The 18,166-nt window shown below is 58.2% G+C and overlaps 1 protein-coding gene across 2 annotated transcripts in view; it reads left to right on the top strand.

The window, feature by feature from the left end:
• Positions 1-18,166, top strand: part of AGAP3 (ArfGAP with GTPase domain, ankyrin repeat and PH domain 3) — a 156,791-nt gene that overhangs the window by 28,182 nt on the left and 110,443 nt on the right. The gene's annotated exons all lie outside the window — the stretch shown is intronic.

Below are 18,166 nucleotides of genomic sequence, written 5' to 3' on the forward strand. Positions count from 1 at the left end.
CTGATCACTGGCCTCTTGGTGGCTCCCGAACGAGAGGATGACTGAGGCTGGAGCAGGCTAACGCTGTGCCAGCCTTTAGCAGGATAAATGGGATGACTCAGGTTATTTATGGTACAGTTAGCCTGATATCGATCCCTGGGCAAGCAGCGGAGTGGCTCACATAATCTGAATGAATGAAGAAGTAAAGGAGGGGAAATGAGCGCCAAGTAACGTAGTTTGATGGGATCTATTTTCTGTAACGCTGATAACAACTCCTGAGCAGAGTGATTAGGTAGCGGTGTTATGATTAAATAATATGTTTAGACTTCTTTCTGATACTTGGTTTAGGACAGAGTGGCCTTCTGCTGAAGAAACTAGAAGAGTCTATGGTCAACATGGAACGTGTAAAATGGATTAAGGATTAGGACCTCAATACATAGCTGTAAATAAAAATTGTATTGGAGCAGCTAGGTTTGTGGTGGGTTTTGTGGGATCCGTTCTTCACCTTATAATAGAATCATAGAATACCAGGTTGGAAGGGACCTCAAGGATCATCTGGTCCAACCTTTCTTGGCAAAAGCACGGTCTAGACAAGGTGGCCCAGCACCCCGACCAGCCAAATAGCATTTAGCGTTTGTATCCATTACTGGAAAAAAAATAATGAAGACTCGTGATTGAATTAATAAAGGTTATGTGAAGTGACAAAACCAGGAGGAATGCAAGCACCGAGGTGGGTGAGTCTCTGATGGAGGAGAGTGAGGGACTGTGTCCAGAGAGCCAGTGACTGGGAAGGCTTGAGGAACTATACTCTTTTATCAGTGGAAAATGAGTTTCCAATGCAGTGCTGAGGACAGAAGGGGTAGTGTGGATTCTGTGTGTGTGTGTGGTTATCTGTAGGGAACGTGGTGGGAGAGAAGGAGGTTTGGCACCGGGCTGATCCCCGCTGGGACGGTGCCTGGTTCTGCTGTGTCTATACCAGAAGAAAAGCACTGGGAAACGAGGGAGGGTTCAGAAAGACTTGTGAATTAATGGCCAGGCTGTGGGATGTACCCATAGAAGGGGACTTGAGTAGCCCTGCTGTATCGTAGGGAGTGTTGAGAGGTTATTGGATGAGACTTACAAATAGCTTTAAGGGAGCAGGATTTTGGTAGCGGTCCCTTCGTTTTGCAGACAAAAGGGTGATTAGAAGCTGAAAAGCTGAAGCTGAAAGATGCCATTGGTAAATAAGACACGTGTTTTGAAGAGGTAAGGGCAGTAATTTGGGGGTGGGGGGGCCATACGAAGGTCATCTCTTCTCTCCAGTCCCCGGAGTGGGGCAGTGGGAGGTGTGTGAGCAGAGGACGTCCCGCGTGCCGCTTGTGGCACGGGTGCCAGGGGCGTTTCAGGTGGCAGGGCACCAGCAGCACGGGGTGCATGGACGAAGAGGGATCTCAAATGGGATTTTCTGAATAAGTCATCAGGATTTGGCTGGGACGGCTGGCAGGTCCTGTGGTCTCGGGGCAGGCGCTGGTGTGGAGAAGGGGATTCGGGCACAGGGGTCTCTCAGAAGACGTGTGTATCAGCGGGAGCTTGAGCGACTGGCTCCAGGGAGAGCGTAAATGAATGCTCCTTTCCGTGTGGTTTGCAGGATGGCGGTCCGTGACGGAGCTGCTGTTCCCGCTCCTTCGCCGAGCCGTGGGGCGATGCTGGCACGGCTGGAGGGAGACGTCAGGGAGCATCTGTGCCGCTGGGCTGTGCGAGGGGCTGCGCGGGGCGGCAGAGCTGGCCAGGGCAGGCGCTCGTGGGGTTCGGTCTTTCCGGAACAGCCCGGTGCTGCGGTGGGGGCAGCGGCTGTCTGCTGCCTGCCCCGGCTCCAGGGTGCTCGGAAGGAGATGATGCCGACCCCTCTCTGCTGCTGCCCCTCCACTGGGCTGCAGGCAGGATCTTCGCTGTGCTCGAGCAGCAGTTACATTGCAGCTGCAGCACCGGGTTTGCGCAGCCCTGCGCTGCTGGGAGGGGAGGGCGGGAGGTGTCCTCCTCCCTCTCTGCCTGCCCTCGCTGGTGGAGCACCACGGTTCTCAGCCAAGGAGGAGCAACCCTTGAACTGCGGTGTGAGGGAGGGACGGATGGATGGACGGACGCCCTGCTGTCCTGCACCAGCACACAGCCTGTCAGTCACCAGCTGCTCTGCAGTGAATGAGGGAAACCTCCTCACGTGCGTCTGTGTGCTGGGGGACAGGCTGGTGATGGCTCTTCTTATGAAGGTCTTCTTGCTGGCCCGAAGTATGGTTTGGTACGGCTGGTTGTCCCGGTGCCCCCCCGGCTCCCCCCGGCAGCTCAGCTCTGGAGACGTCTGCCTTGTCCTCCCAGCCGAAGAGCAGCCGGTTTCGGGGTGGTGGGAGGCGCCCGAAGCCGTCGCCTCCTGCCCCGACCGCACAGGAAGTTCATACCAGTGCCGGCGCGGTTGAAGTCTTCCTCTGTGCGTCTCTGCGGTCAGGCGGTGGGGACTCGTCAGGCCCCACTGGGACTTGGCGTTGGCGGGGAGACGCTGAGCGGCGAGGGTCAGCACGGCAGAGGGGTGTGGGACGGGGCAGAGCGACACGGGGGTTGCTCCCTCCTGGGGGGCCGTTGGGTGGGATGTGGCACACGCTCCCTTTCGGGAGGATGAGCCGTCCGCAGGCTGAGGGGTCTGTGGCTGCAGCAGGAGCCTCTGGGGGACTGTGAGAACGTGAGAAGGCAGGTGGGGGGCCAGCACCTTCTGATGTGTGTGGCTTGCTTTATGTTCCTTTTTTTTCTTTTTTTTTTCCCCCCCTGTGGCTGATGGTTTGGTCTTTGTGCAGAGGCCTCGGGGAGAGACCCAAAACGCCTGTGTTTGACAGAGCTCTTCTCGCCTGGGTGCTGGTGCGTGCGACGGCGCGCATGGCTGGCGACAGACGGCGCGGTGAGGCTGCCTGGGGGGTCTGCCTTGCCGCAGCGTCCTGCCCGCCGCGCACGCGGCCCGACCCCCCGCGCTGCGGAGCCTCTCCTGCCGCGGGAGCACGGGGTGCGAGGCCCCGCGCGGGGCAGGGGCCGTGCTGCTGCAGAGCAGGGGCGCAGGCAGTGGAATACAGGCACTTGGGTGGAATTTGTCCGGGACAGCCTCGCGCGCTGGGGCTGGTGGGGCTGGTGTGTGTACGGGGGAGCGAAGCAAGAGCACGCTAGCCTGGGGGCTCCGGCAGTATGGCTGTTTTTCCTGGGTCGCGGTCCCCATCGGATGACCAGCATACAAATCGGAAGCTTAGCTGGCAGCGGCTGTACCACGGCACCACAGTTCTGTAGGTTGAGCTCTCTGGATTATGTGGAATGGGTTGGTACCGTTAGATAAAACTTTGGTTTTATACATGAAAAGAAAAGTCCTATGAAATGGCTCACAAGAAAACTGCACTAAAACCAAACAAACATTATTTTGGTTCTGAAAGCCAACCTTGTGAAAATTTACATTTGCCTTTACATCCTAATTTGGGCTCTTTTGCATATGAGTTTTGATGCAGCCTTTAATTATCTGCTTGTATATTTTCCACAAAGCATTGCCTTACTCAGGATGAAAACGCACACACGCAGGCCTTAGGTAACGTCGTGTGGGCAGTGGCAGGGCCGGCACTGCTGGCTCTCGTGCTTCCCCTTGAATCTGAATTATCTTCCGATGCACTTGCTTAAGCTGCACCGGAAACGAGCTGGTGTGAAGGGAGCTCACCTCTGTGGGCTGGAGGGCTCTTGGTACCCCCGTTTGGTCTTTGAGGGAGGAGTTTCTTCCGGGCATTCCTCTTCACCGCTTTTGTCTCCTGGGATGTGGGACTCGACCACCCGAGTAAGCCCCTTCTCCCCCTCTGGGGAGCCTGCGGTAGCCCCTCTTTCGTCCGCTGGCGATGGCATCCGGCTCCCGAGCGCTCTGTCAGCGTGAGGATACGGAGCTCCTCTCTTGCTCCTGCGTTACAGCCTGCGGGTGATTGACTATCACGAGCTCAGAATAAAACCATGGATGGCCCCGCTCAGCCCATCTGGGACCGCATCTGCAGCGTCCCCTCCCGCCAGCCCCCGCAGCCCCGGCTGGCCCCACGGCGGTGATCGGCAGCTTGGTGCTGTGCCGCGCGGGGGTGGGAAGGGGCTCTGGGGCCGGTGGGAAGGGCTGTGCCCCTTTCCTCGCCTCCTGGCTGTCTGCTTTCGGGCTGCTAGATCATCCTGTAGTGCTGGACACGTTCCGTTTGGGCGACACAGCAGCCCCTTAGGACGAGGGTGGGTTTGCAGATGGGCTGGTGAGCAGGCGGGCGAGCGTTGAGTAATATTCCTTGTGCCCCAGCCCTCTTCTTGGTCTCTGGCGATTTCCACCCTCGGCGGCCCCGTCGGTGGGTGGGGGTCCCAGCAGCTGGTGGCACTGCTCTGCTGGGTAGGTCGGGTTCCTCGTGGGGCTGGCCCCGGCTGGGGCAGCTCAGCCCAGCCCTGCTGAGCCCGCCTCTCCCCCTGCCCGTCACGGTGGGCACTGCCGGGGTCCCGGCAGGAGACCCTTCCTGCTGAGATGGGGGGCAGCTTCTCGCTCCCTCTCTCTGACAGCAGGGACAGTTTTCAGGACTCTGCGGGAGGGTCGGCAGCTGGGGCAGGGTCAAGGGAAAGCTGTCTGTTATGGGAGGCTCGCCGCATCTCGCCCCGGCGCCTGACGGTTGCTGACGGTGAGCCGGGTCTCTCAGCCCTTGGTCTGCAGTGCTGCGGGATGTCACGGGGTGAGCACGCCTGCTCAAAGCTGGTCGTGCTTGCAGCTCTCCCAGTCATCATGGGAGCTTCTTGGCCATCAGGTCGGGGCAGAGAAGAGAGCAAAGCGCCGGGCTGGGAGGCTGCTCATCCTCCAGAGCCGCTTGCTGTCCGTTCCAGGGCTGCACCGTGCCGCTCCTCAGCAGCCTCTGCCCCTCTGGCACGTCCCCTCCATCCCTGCTGATGCCCCAGGGAAATGCAGGAAGGCCCCAGGCAGTGTCCCGGTGCTCGGTGGGTCTCTGAAGCGTGGCTTGTAGCTTTAGGGTGAGACTCATGCTGGACGCTTTCTTGCTTTGCGCTCACTGGTGGTGTTTTTCCTGTATTTGTTTAGTTGGCTGGAAAGAGAGCTGCTTTAGGGCTGGAAACCGTTGAGCAGTGAGGGAAATGCGTGAAAGGCTGGGCTAGTTGCCCCTGCAGAAGGCAGCTTAATTAACGAGCTAGAATTTGGCCAGAAAGCAGGGTTATTCTTCCCATTCTTAGAGCAATGGCGCAGGATCTAGAACAGTTTGAGTCATTACCATTCATTCCTGAGACCCCAGGAGTTGATTTGCAAAATAATTGTTAGCTCTTGAGTGCTGTCAGTGTCTGCTCACAAACTGACGTTATAAACATTTTAGTTAAAAACACTGATCATGATTACAGTAAAAGTGGGATTAAAAAATAAAGTGTAGCTAAATAAGTGCTTAGTCCCGTGTTTATCACCTGCTCTCGCTGCCAGCCACCAAACAGCAGCAGGGTGCCGGGTGCTGGCTGACGTCCTTTGAAAAGCCGCCATGGTCTCACTGTTACAAGGCTCGTAGGGTGCTGCTGTTGGGGTCCGAGTCTCGCCGGGCTCCGCTGGAACAGGGCACCCGGCCCGTGTCCGTGGGAGGGCCCAGCTGCTGCGGAGCCGGGGCTTCCCCAGCCCTTCCTCGGGCGGTCGCCAGATTTCGGCACCCCGGCCTCACTCGGGTGCAGGGGGGGGCCCTGCCGAGAAACCACCGCTCGGCTTCTGGATTTCAGGTCTCCCCGACTTCTCTATCTTCGGTGACAGATGAGTGCAACACTGGGAGATGCGTGTGGGTGGAGCGGTCTCAGGGTGCCTGGGACCCCCGTCTGCTGGAGGGGGCCCTGGGCCGGGGGGGTGCAGGTGGTCCCCCAGCCAGGCGCCAGCACAGCAGCAGCGCGGGAGCTCCTCGGCTGGCCGGGCCGCAGGGACAGCTCTGCTGGTGCAGCGGCCAGCAGCGCTGGAGCCCATCTTCCTTGTCCGACGGGCGCTGCTCTCCTGCAGCCTCCGGTCCCGCAGCCCCGCTCGGGCGAGGATCGATGGGCTTCCCAGCCTCCTCTCCTCTGCTCCATGCAGTCCGCGGCCCTGGTCACCCGGTGGTCTCCGTCTCCCTGGGTACGTTCCTGCTGTATCCCTCTCTCTGGTCTGTCTCTCCTGGAAAGCCCAGATCCAGCTTCTGCTGCCGCGAGGGCGGGATGATCCCCAGGGCCAGAGGGATCCGAGGAACTCATTATCTGGAAGCGGCTGGGTCTGAGGCTCCCAGGCTTACGGAGAAAGTGCACTTAGAGCTCCAGGCTAATAAACTGCAATGGGAATTTTGGCTGATTTGGTATTATTTTCCCTTGAAGTTGTGCTGCACTGTTCACTCTGAAGTCATAGCCCAGGTTGGTTTATGCCGTGGCATTTCTTGGAGCAAAGTCTTACAAGGGAGTACATCTACATTGGCGCGTCCATCAAAACGGCAAGTGCAGCCTTATGCTGCATAGGGAGAATATGTGACCTGAAAACAGCAGTGTCCTTGCCTAAGGCATGCTGAGATTTCCTCCAGGAGGCTTTGTACGATGCCTGTTGTGGGGAAGAGGACTTTGATGGAAACAGGAGCAGAAAGGGGTTACGAGGGTGGTCAGAGGAGCCAGGGGTCTGTTTGAGGAAGGTTGTGCTGACTCAGACCAAAGTTTGGTTTAGCCCAGTATCCTCTTAGAAGATGGCTGAAAGCAAATGCCTCAGGAATCGGATGAAACCAAGAGGAACATACAGTAATATTTCCCTGGTTGACCCAGCATCCACTGGCGTGTGGCTGAGGGACTCCTGTGCCAGCGGTAGTGTCTTCACATGTGATAGTGCTGGTTAGATTTTCTTCTGTGATCTCGTTTAATTGCTTTTGAACTGGGTGAACTTTGAGTATCCGCAGCCTCCTGTGGCAAGGAGTCCGCAGCCTGACAGCCCAGCATGGCAAGAAGTGCCTTCCCTTGTTCTGCAACTCGCCAGTCTAATTTGACTTTCCCCAGCTCTTCTGTTGGAAGATGCTGTTTGTTACTTACCTGTGCAGTGCTCTGGAGATCAGATCATAGACTGGGAGTCCCACCCGCCTCGGCTGCCTCCTCCTTAGGCTGACAGATCCTTCTCTGTTCATTTCATGGAAGCTCTTTGTGTCCCTTCTGAGTCGGGGACCAGAACACAGCATTCAGGGTGGGGATAAAGCATGGATTTTATACAGTGTCGTACGATGCTCTCTGTCTCATTCCCTGTTCTTCCTCCTCCATCCTGTTTCACGTGTCTGACCATGCCGAGCTGCCCGTCACAGCCGAGGGCTCCGTGCCTGGGCAGCAATAGCCAGCCCAGCACCCACCTTTTGCTTGTGAAGCCAGGGTCCTCATCTCGATGGCTGTCCTTGAATCCCAGCGCCGCTCCTCAGCCCGGCTGCTCATCCCGGGAGGCTGGGCGGCTCTGTCCCGCGGCTGCCCAGGACTGATGTCCTCGGCAGCGTAGTGCTCCCTGCCGAAGCTGTCGCCCCCCCACTCGCCCCTGGCCCAGACCAGGCGCGGGGGTCTGGAGGGGCACAGCTCCCAGCACCGGCTTCTCAGCTCTGCCTTGGTGACCTCCTTCACAGAATCACAGAATCATCTAGGTTGGAAAAGACCTTTAAGATCATCGAGTCCAACCGTTAACCCAGCGCTGCCAAGCCCACCAGTAAACCACGTCCCTAAGCACCACATCTACACGGCTTTTAAATACCTCCAGGTATGGGGACTCCACCACTTCCCTGGGCAGCCTGTTCCAATGCTGGACAACCCTTTTGGTGAAGAAATATTTCCTAATAACTTGAGGCCATTTCCTCTCGTCGTATGGCTTATTACCTGGGAGAAGAGACCGACCCCACCTCTCTACAGCCTCCTTTCAGGCAGTTGTAGAGAGCGATGAGGTCTCCCCTCAGCCTCCTTTTCTCCAGGCTGAACAACCCCAGGTCCCTCAGCCGCTCCCCATCAGCCTTGTGCTCCAGACCCTTCCCCAGCTCCGTTGCCCTTCTCTGGACACGCTCCAGCCCCTCAATGTCTCTCTCGGAGTGAGGGGCCCAACACTGAACACAGCATTCGAGGTGCGGCCTCACCAGTGCCGAGTACAGGGGCACGATCACTGCCCTGCTCCTGCTGGCCACATTATTTCTGATACAAGCCAGGATGCCATTGGCTTTCTTGGCCACCTGGGCACACTGCTGGCTCATGTTCAGCCGGCCGCCGATGAATACCCCCAGATCCTTCTCCACTGGGCAGCTTTCCAGCCACTCTTCCTCAAGCTGTAGCGTTGCATGGGGTTGTTGTGGCCCAAGTGCAGGACCTTGCACTGGGCCTTGTTGAACCTCATACAATTGACCTTGGCCCATCGATCCAGCCTGTCCAGGTCCCTCTGCAGAGCCTTCCTACCCTCCAGCAGATCAACACTCCTGCCCAGCTTGGTGTCATCTGCAAACTTACTGAGGGCGCACTCGATCCCTTCTTCCAAATCATTGATAAAGATATTAAACAGAACTGGACACTGAGACGGTGGCCTTCCGGTGGTCCTTTTCCCCTTTTAACCAGCTGTTTATCCACCCAAGGGCTCCCCTTCTCCTTCCAGAGACACTTGAGAGCGTTTGGTGGAGGGACCTGGTCAGGCTGTCGCTGGATGTCCACAGTGCAGCTGGACCAGCTGCATCTCCTGAGTTCAGATGGTTTTATTCATCTTGCAAAAGGAAGTGATGTCTTTCTGTGAGGTGTGACTGCTGCTGGCAAAATCCATGCTGATTCTTTTCCAGGACATTGCATCTATCTATGTTTCTGCTTGCCCTGTTCTTCATTGTTTTCACTGATTTTCCCATTACGGATGTTCGCTGGCTGGATCAGGGTTCCTGGGATTCCTGCCGACCTGCTGCACGACACTGGTGTTGCATTTGCCACCTCCCTTGTCCTGGACGTGGAGGCAGTTTTGGGTCACAGCCTGCACACTGCAGTGAAGAGTTCAGCTTTTTTCTCAAATATAAGCAACCAGAGGTACTGGAAGTTCAGCGTTGGCAGGCCCATGCCCTGAAAGCGCTTGGTCTATTTAATCTGTAGATGAAAACTTCACAGTTGTCCCACTAATATCCACCTTTTTCATGTTAACTATTTTTTTCCCTTTTCACTTTATGAAATGCTTTGTTGAAGTTCACATTCTGCAAATGCTCTATAGTTTTCTGTCAGCGGAGGGTGATGACCGCATGGCTCGGTGGATGTTTGGACGGCCACCTAAAGTTAAGTTGGGTAATGGACAGTCAGGTAATGAAAATAAAACTGAACTCGACTGTTAGCGTGGATGGGTCATCAAAGGGAGCTGCCCCGTGCCACTGTGAGCGAGCCGCGTGTCTGCGGGGAGGGCGGTGGCTGGAGATGCTGTCCCACCTGCGGAGACCTGTGCAGGAATTCCCTCTCCGGGCTCCCGGTGCCAGAGCCTGGGACCCTTGTACCTGGGCGGTAGCAGGAGCAGGAGGAGACATCTAACCCTTGTCCAGCCTGCAGCAGGGGCTCTGGCTCGGCACCCGCTGCAGGCTGCCGCTGCATTGCGGGCTGGAGGCCGGCTCTGGCTTGCTCCGAGGTCCTTGTTGCACCAGCTGAAGATGTGAGGGGGTTTAATGAAATGCATAGTCTCACCGATACCATTTTGTTGTGAACGTTAGTTTCAGATGCTAGGTGACATCTACGTTTTTTAACATCCTAAGAGTTATATTTCCTTTTCTAAAACAATTGCTTATGAGAGTTTAAGCTAAAACGTGGGGTCTGTGGCCTGTTTCGCAGTGAGGAAGCTGGTTTGGCTTTTGTAGAGAACTTTGTTTCTGGCTAGAGTGCTGTAATTACCCTGCACCAGGTGTGACACAGAAGGTTTTGCTAATGCTGCTCTCACCACTGACTCTTGTTGTTTGTGGCAAAACAATCTCTGCCTTTGTGTGCTGATGTTATTAGTCACTGAGCTGTTCCTCGGGAGGATGACGAGGTAGAAGCACTAGGTAAAATGGTATTTGAAGGCATTTGTTGGGGTGCTTAGTTCCATGTGAGCATCTCACGTTGTTATCAGTCTCTGTGGCTTTTTAGCTTGTTTTTTGAAAATAATGCCTTTACCTCCTCTCTTGTTCTTGAGGAGGTGCCTGGAGGGAACAGGGAAGAAGGACGGGACCTTTTCATGGCTTCTTACAGTGTAATTGTTCTGCATGTTTTCCAGGGAGGACCGGTCTCGGTTAGCTTTGGGAAGCTCTGTTGGGAACATCCCGTTTGGAGTTCTGGGCTTCTCTCCTTTATAGAGCTGAATGCCTTTCCAGTCTTACCTTCTGCTGGAGTCTGCTCTTCCCGTAATTCCTGTGCGTTCCGTTAGTGGTGTCTGAGCGATGCCGCGTGCAACAGAACGAGAAGGACCTGAGGACGGGTGCTCTGTCCGGGCAGTGCAGACCTGGCTTGGGGGAGCCAGGCTCCATCCTCTGCCAGGGCCGGGGCTTTTCATATGGGTGCAGGAATGTCCCTTATCCGCTGGGCATGCGAACGTGACAACGGCGCAGTCACCTGTAAAAGGCAGCTCAGCTGGAGCGAGAAGTGGGGCAGAGAGGCCGTACTTGTGCATTGCTGTGCTGCATCGTGGCCATGCGGCCTTCGAGCCTCGGCCCGTGTCCGTCCTGGGTGGGATGAGCGCTGCCCAGCCTCAGAGGCGCAGGGCAAGGGTGGCAGGGCGTTTCGAGGGCAGTGACGGGGTCCGCAGAGACATTGCACAGACTTCCTTCGGCGTCAGTGTTCCGCACAGCTGGCTTCCCCCAGTTGTGGGGCAGGACTGTTTCAGTTCTGAGGTTCTCTGTACCCGCGAAGGGTTTTGTTTCCTCCCCGCTGCACGCAGCGCTTTGTGTGGGTGTCCTGATGCCCCAGCCCGGCTGGCGAGGCCAGGGAGCACTGCCCCGAGCCGGCCGCTTGATGGGCAAGAGGGGCTGCTCCCCCGTGCAGCTCCGTCTTTGGGAGACTTCTTGGCTTCGATCCTCTGAGCAAACTCCCTAGCCTCTCTGTGAGGGCTGGCCTTGAGCTGGGGAGGTCTGGAGGTCTCCTCTGCCCTGCTGATCCGCTGGGGACCTGGCTCTGCGGCTGTCCTTCGCAGGCTGCTGCAGGATCTCTGCCCTTCTGTCGAGGCGGGGGGGATTTTTCAGCCCGTTCCATCTCCCGGCCAGGAGGCTGTGTTCTCCTCCCAGCCTCTGGATTTATTTACCTGTCCTCTTATTTCTCTCCTATTTCTGCACTGTCCGTCTCTTAGTTTCACCCCTTTGGTATTTTTCTTTTCATTTCTCCTTTCCTCCGCTGCTTTTGGAATAAGCTAGAGGATTTTCAGTGTTGTAAATGATGATTATGGGAGGGATTTTAAAGCCAGGGCAAGGGCTGGGCTTGAGGACCTGAAGGGTCCTCATTTAGTCCTCTTCCCAAATTTCCACACGGGTTTTTGTCTTTGGATTTCAAAATACTGAGGAGATTTCACAATGTCTGGCCTAATCACGTTGAGTCTGCTCATACCTGCAGCCATTGCTCGAGCATCTCCTGCGAGGCTGGTGAGGAGCATGGAAGGGCTGCGTAAATACAGCCTGGGAACAGGCTGGTGCCTCCGCTGGCGTTACGGCGAGTCTGCCCCGTGGCTTGGAGCGGAGGTACCAGACTGACTGCAGCTAAGCAGGGGCTGAGATTTAGTCAGGACACTGGTATTAACATCCCTGCTTGCAGAAGCGCCCGGGGGGTGGTTTAATGAGCAGAAGCGATCGCTGCCTTGATCTTCTATTACACCCGGGAGATAACATCTCAAAGCCTTATCTTCCAGGGCTTCCCTGTGGCATTGGGGTCTGGACCGGCTTAGGAAGCGCTGTCTCTGCATCTGTCTTGCAGTGTGTCGGCACGGGGTCTGCAGCCCGGCTGCCCTCGCGGGGTCCGCAGCACGGCTGCCCTTGTGGGGTCCGCAGCATGGCTGTCCTTGCAGGGCCTACAGCACGGCTGCCCTCACGGGGTCCACAGCACGGCTGCCCTTATGGGGTCCGCAGCATGGCTGCCCTTATGGGGTCCACAGCACAGCTGCCCTTATGGGGTCCGCAGCACGGCTCCCCTTGCAGGGTCTACAGCACGGCTGCCCTTATGGGGTCCGCAGCACGGCTGCCCTTATGGGGTCCACAGCATGGCTGCCCTTATGGGGTCCACAGCACAGCTGCCCTTATGGGGTCCCCAGCACGGCTCCCCTTGCAGGGTCTACAGCACGGCTGCCCTTATGGGGTCCGCAGCATGGCTGTCCTCGCGGGGTCCGCAGCACGGCTGCCCTGGTCAGAGGGCTGGCGGCGATTTGGTGCTCAGCTTCTCTTCATGGGCGAGATGGTGGCTGTGCCCTGCGTGCGTGACGCTGCGGGGACGGGGTGGTGCGGGGTGGTTTGGGTGACGTGGGCATGACCTCATGGCGTGTAGGAAGGAGGTGGTTTGCTTCAGCGCTGTGAATCCCAGGGGGGAGAAAGTGGTAATTTCCTCATCAGCAGTGCGAGGTTTGCAGGCAGGACCCGAGCTGGGGGTGTGCAGATCGTGTGGGAGGAGGGAGAGAGCTGATGCTGGAGTCAAGCTCTTGTGTGCCTTTTCTGTTTACTTCCTGGCTTTTGTTAACTGTTTGCTGGCTGGGCCTGTGCCTCCTCTCTGCATGGACGCTGTAGGTAACAGCCTGCTCTGAGTGAGCTCTCCCTTCGAGGGACCGTGGAAGGTCGGGCCTGTGGGTGTCAGACCACGGCTCCGGGGCTGCGAAGGGGGCAAGGGCAGGGGGAAGGGGCACAGGCAGGGCGCAGGAGCTCCGCCTGGCAGGCAGGGCAGCGAGGGGCTCTGCCGGAGCTCGGACCCAGAGCAGCATCTCATTTCTGCAGCCTGAGACCCTGGGGATTTGCAGGGGGCTGCTGAGCTGGTGGCTGTTTTGTGGGCAGAGAGGGAGGAGGTATTGTCTCTTGTGAACGGGTTGGCTGGGGTGACCAGAAAGGGTTATCACAGCGGAGCTGGTGTGATTCGCAGTCTCCGGCTGTGCTGGATGCTCCAGCCCCACGGCTGTGCCCAGAGCCTGGCTGTGGCTGAACTCGGCTGTGAACAGAGTCCCCTCCGCCCAGGGTCGGGGGAAACGGCTCCGTCTCCTTCGCCCTCCTCCTGGTGGGGCAGGGGACGGCTCTGTCCCTGCCCTGTGGGGCCAGCCCGCAGGGCCTTGCCCCGTGTCGCCTCCCCGAGTGACGGCTGCGGCGCACTGCCTGCTGTGACGCGCTGGCAGCCGGGCGCTGCGTGCGGCAGCGCGGGCTGTGACGTGGGGCTGCGGGGGCTGCGGCGCTGCGCACCCCACGGCCGGGCTGCAGAGGCTGCGCCCCCGGACGCTCCCCGTTTGGGCAGAGCCTCATCAGTATTCCTGGTGCGCGGCTGAGCCGGCTGGAGCTGGTCTGCAGAGCCTGGCAGCTCTGGCGCAGTCCTGGCACGGCGCTCGGGGTCCTGCAGCCATGGACAGGCTCGGCTGCTGTTCTGTGGCACCGCACGGAGCCCTCCCGCTCCGCAGCTCCGGCCTCGTGCTGTTTGCACGGGTCGGGCTGGAGAGCGTGTGCTGGGGGTCCTGGGCATCCCGCAGGCCCAAGTGCGGTGTTGTCGCCGCGCCCTGTCCTCTCTGTCCCCTGGCAGTGCTGCCCGGGCAGTGGTACTAGGGTCTCCTGCCCACGATCCCAGTGCCGGCACAGTCTGCGTGGGGCTGCCGGCCTCGGGCACTCTGTGGCCCCGCTGGCACGTAGGTCCCAGAGCTGGCTGAGGTCTCTTCTGTCCGCCGGGTCTGCTGCTGGCATCTGCCTGTTGCCAGGGCGCTGAAAACTTACGGCTCCATCCGTGCCGGGAGCCTCAGCCCGCCATCCCCAACTGCCGAGGCGTTCTTAGATGCCGCAGTGCTGGTCCCTCGTCCATGCTGGATGTGTGGCTTGCTGCAGTGGGTCTCCCAGACTTGGTTCCCTCTGCAGAGCAACAGCACCTTCGAACCCAGGTGGGATGGTGGATGCAGCTGTCCCATCCTGCAGGCTGAATGGCCCCTTGCCACAAAACCTTTGTGTCTGCAGACAGCTGGAGCAGAAATACCAATGCCAGTTAGGTCTGGAGGAGCGGAGCATTTGACCAGTCGGGATTCAGACTTCTTTTCTGTTTCAGGGCTCCACCCTGAACTTCACACTGGGGACGAGCCAGCAGTGGAAAGTTCCCTGATTTTCGGACTGTCTTCCAGTGCAGCTGTTGTTTAGCCTCTCATGGCTTTTTGTTAATTTAAGCCAGATGTTCATTGCCATAATATTTGTAACATGAATGTGACTCATAAAAGTACTGGTAAGAGACTAACTTGCTTCTGTCCCCAGGCACCTGCCCCGGGTCGGGATTGCAAAAGCACGATGTCCCTGTTACATCCCAGCTCTTGGAGCTCGTCTGTGTCCCGAGACCCCTGTGGCACAGGGAACTCCAGCAGCAGCCCCTTCCCACCAGGCGGGTGAATTCGGACGGTGTAACCTCCAATTGCATTAGATATGCACACAGCGCCAGTCAAACCCAGTATAATCATGGAGTAAACTGCCTAAGAAGAGACAGTTGAAGGTGTGTGGGCCATATTTCCATGGTGGCTGTCTCTAAACACTGGTGGCTTCTGGTTTCCTGGTCTCATTCTCAGAACAATTCCTCCATTGGTCGCTGTTTCAGCCGCAGAAGCTGAAGAGGCAGCCAGAGCCCACGTGCTGTTGAGACCTGGTGGGGTTTGAGCCCTTCCTTGGGTGCAAGCGCCCTCCCTGCAGCCCTCTGCCACCAGAAGTTGTAGCTGAGGCTCCGTTTTATTCTACTTTATTTTAGATGTCTTTTGTTCTTTCTGTAGGAATAATGCCAAGGGGATCATATCAGTGTATATAGCATATGGAAACCTTTGCCTCTTAACAGGCTAATTAGGTTAAAATATCATTAGGTTGTAGTGTAGTAAAGACCACTATCTTCTTGGGATGCAGCAGTATGGATGTTGTATGTATATTTCTTTTCAGTGCTGCTGGAGGCCTCGGCTGAATAGTGTGCCTAGGTTCTGGCATTGCATTTTAAAAAAGGTGGTAGACAAACTGTAGAGAATTGAAGGGAGTGCATTAAAAACACAAATAGCTTTAAAAATACGATCCTCGGTGGGACAGCGAAGGAGATGGTGTCAGTTGAGGGGAACTCTCTGTGTTTCTCAGTATGTTTAAGGTTGCAGGGAAGAATGCAGTCTGTTATCCTTCACAGCCGATAAGGGTATGGCAGAAGTAATTGGCTTGATATGCAGGCAAGGGGATTTGGACAAGATCGTGGGAGGAGGAAGAATGGGAGCAGGGAGGATGGAGCAGTACTGCAGTGGGCTTAGGGAGGTCGTTAGGCTGGGTCAGACAGACGCCTGTCGGGGTGATCCATGCATGTCTGGTCCCGCCTTGGCAGGGGAGTGTGTGGTACATCATCTCTTGGAGTCCTTTCCAGCAGATATTTCTGTGATTCAGTGATACCTTAAAGCCCAGAACTTGCCAGAATACTTTAAAAAGATGAGATTCATATAGAAGGTGTACCATCTGGCATTGTTACAGTAGAATTGAAATCCCGGATTTTGGGAGGGGATGGCCCCGCTTCATTGCAGGAACAACTTCCAAACCCTGGGAGCGAGGAGCTGTGCATAGCGCAGTTGGGAAGGACCTTGCGAGGTTACTGGTCTGTTTCCCTGCCCAAAGACTGGTTACCTGTGTCTGAATTACTCCTGACAGGCGTCTGTGCGATCGGTTCTGACATCTCCAGTGATGGAGACGCCGCGGTCTCTGCAGCCAGCCTCGTCTGGTGTTCAGCACTCTTTGGAAGACGTTCCCTCATAATTGCTTTCTGCAGAATCCCTCGCTCCTCGCTGCAGTGCGGCTGCTCCTGGGAGACAGGACAGCAGATGATGTGGATGAGGGTCAGATCCAGTCTGGCAGCTCGCGTGTTCCTGTGACCTTGGCACAGATGGCAGAACTGTAGCTTTGGCGGATTGTCAGGCGCCTTCTGCTCGGTTTCAGACATCAGTGCCTGTTGGCTTGGGAGGGAGGGGAGCTGGATGCATCCCATCTTCTGCCCAAGAAGCACTGACATGGTGTGGGCAGGGGCATCTTTTAGCTGATCCTCAGTCTAGGTAGCTGCTCCGTGTGTTCAGCACCATGTAGCTGGGAGGGTGTACTGCTGAATTAGAGATTTTGCTGTCTGAAAGGTGTGAAAAAGTCGAGGGAAGAGAAGGACCTCCAGCTAAGGGAGGAGGCTGCTGGGCGACAGCTCTGCTTATGCAGCGTGGTGATGGTGGTCTGTGTTATTAGCAGGGGCTGAGGTGGAAGGGGAGGCGGATGGTGGAACCTGTGGACTTAGGAGAGGATGGAGAAGGGAGAGGAAGAGGCTTGGCTGAGGTGTTGGCTGTGCCATGCGGGGGGAAGGCTGAACCTGGTGGTCATTCATGGCGAGGCGGGATTTAGCTGTGTCCCAGGGCTGCGGGCGATGACCAAGGCTAAACGCATCCATGGAGAACTGGAGAGGAGATGGGGTGTTCAAGAAAATCATGAGGGCATGCTGTGAAGGAGGATGAGAGATTGAAGAGAGGGCAGAGTCCAAAAAGCCGATGGGATTTTGGAAGAGTCGAGGCAGTGGAGTCAAAGGACTCCCTGGATAAGGAGGGGGAAAAGGAGGTGCTGATATTAAGATATTCCCTGGAGAGGCTTTGAGAGGCAGGAGAAGACCTAGGCTGGTTTAGCAGACAGCTATCAGAAAGGTAAAAGTAATTTTAAGGGGGAGTCAAGCATCTTTTTTTTTTCCCCCAGAGGGAGAGCACATCATGCTTGCACTGAGAAGGAAGAAAGCCAGGGAGAGGGAAAGCGCGTTAGGAAAAAGAGAGGAGGAGGAGGGTCCTGGGGCGATGCTGGAGGCGGACTGCGCTGCAGGCAGCAAAGGTGGGGGGATGCTAGGGAAGAGGTGGAGGAGGCACTGCATTGGGCGACTCTGGAAGAAATGGCCTGGAAGAAGGGCCAGAGCTTAACGATGGTGTGTTTGATCAAGGGGAAACAGTTTGCTCTGGAACAAGACGGGGGCGAGGCTCTGGCTGAGGTGGTTATGCTCATCCTGCTGCCCTGGGCCCCTCACCGCTCTCCGCAGTCACCTGCGGGTCAGGAGGGCTTCGGGGTGTTTGTTGGTGCTGAGGCTTTTCAAGAGTTTCTGAGCGCAGTGCTGCTCGTTAGCACCGTCGTCTGTGCTGCAGGAGGAGCCCCGTGGCAGCTGCTGCCGGTGTTTGCTGGCGAGGCACGGACTGAGGAAGGGCGGCGGGCGGCGAGAGGCTGGTGAGGCAGCGGCGGGGCAGCAGCTGGGTCTCCGGGGCGCGGGGCCGTGGTGGAGGGAGGACGCGGCAGGGTGGGGGTCTGGGCCACCGGAGCGCGAGGGCCCTGCGGGGGGGCGCACGGAGCGCGGCACGCTCCTGCAGAGCGCGGGGTCAGCTCCTGCGCGTCCCGCGGAGGCCTGCGGGAGGGACGTGCGGTGGGACCGCGGCCCCGGGCGGCGCAGCTCGGCGGCGAGCGGGGCCGAGCGGGGGCCGGGCACGGGCGAGCCGCCGCAGCGATGGGGCGGCCGGCGGAGGGGCTGGGGGCGGCCGCCGGCGGCCTCGGGACGGAGCTGCCCGGTGCCCGCGAGGGCCGGGACGGGGGCGCTGGCCCCGGGGCCGGGGGTGGCCCCGGTGCCGGCCCGGCCGGGCCCCGCGGGGCTCCCGGCGGCAGCGCGAGCGGGAGCGCTGCGCCCCCTGGCGGGAACTGCCGGCCCCGCGCCGCGACGAGGGGCCGCGGCCCCGGTCCCGGTCCCGGTCCCGGTCCCGGTCCCGGTCCCGGCCCCGGCCGGGCGGTGCGGGCGGTCCTGCCTGGCGCTCCGTGCTGCCCTGGCGGGGCCCGGGCCGGGCCGGGCCGGGCCGGGCGGGGCGGGGCGGCGAGCGCCCCGGCGTGGCGAGTGCGGGCCGGGCGGGCAGCGCCGCCGCTCCCCGGGTGCAGGTTGCTGCTGCCGGCACCGAGGGCGGCCGGGCGGTGACAGGGGGAGGTGTGAGCGCTGCCCCGGGACGGCTCCG

Source organism: Ciconia boyciana, chromosome 2 (assembly GCF_034638445.1).
Source record: "Ciconia boyciana chromosome 2, ASM3463844v1, whole genome shotgun sequence".
Classification (NCBI taxonomy): Eukaryota; Metazoa; Chordata; class Aves; order Ciconiiformes; family Ciconiidae; genus Ciconia; species Ciconia boyciana.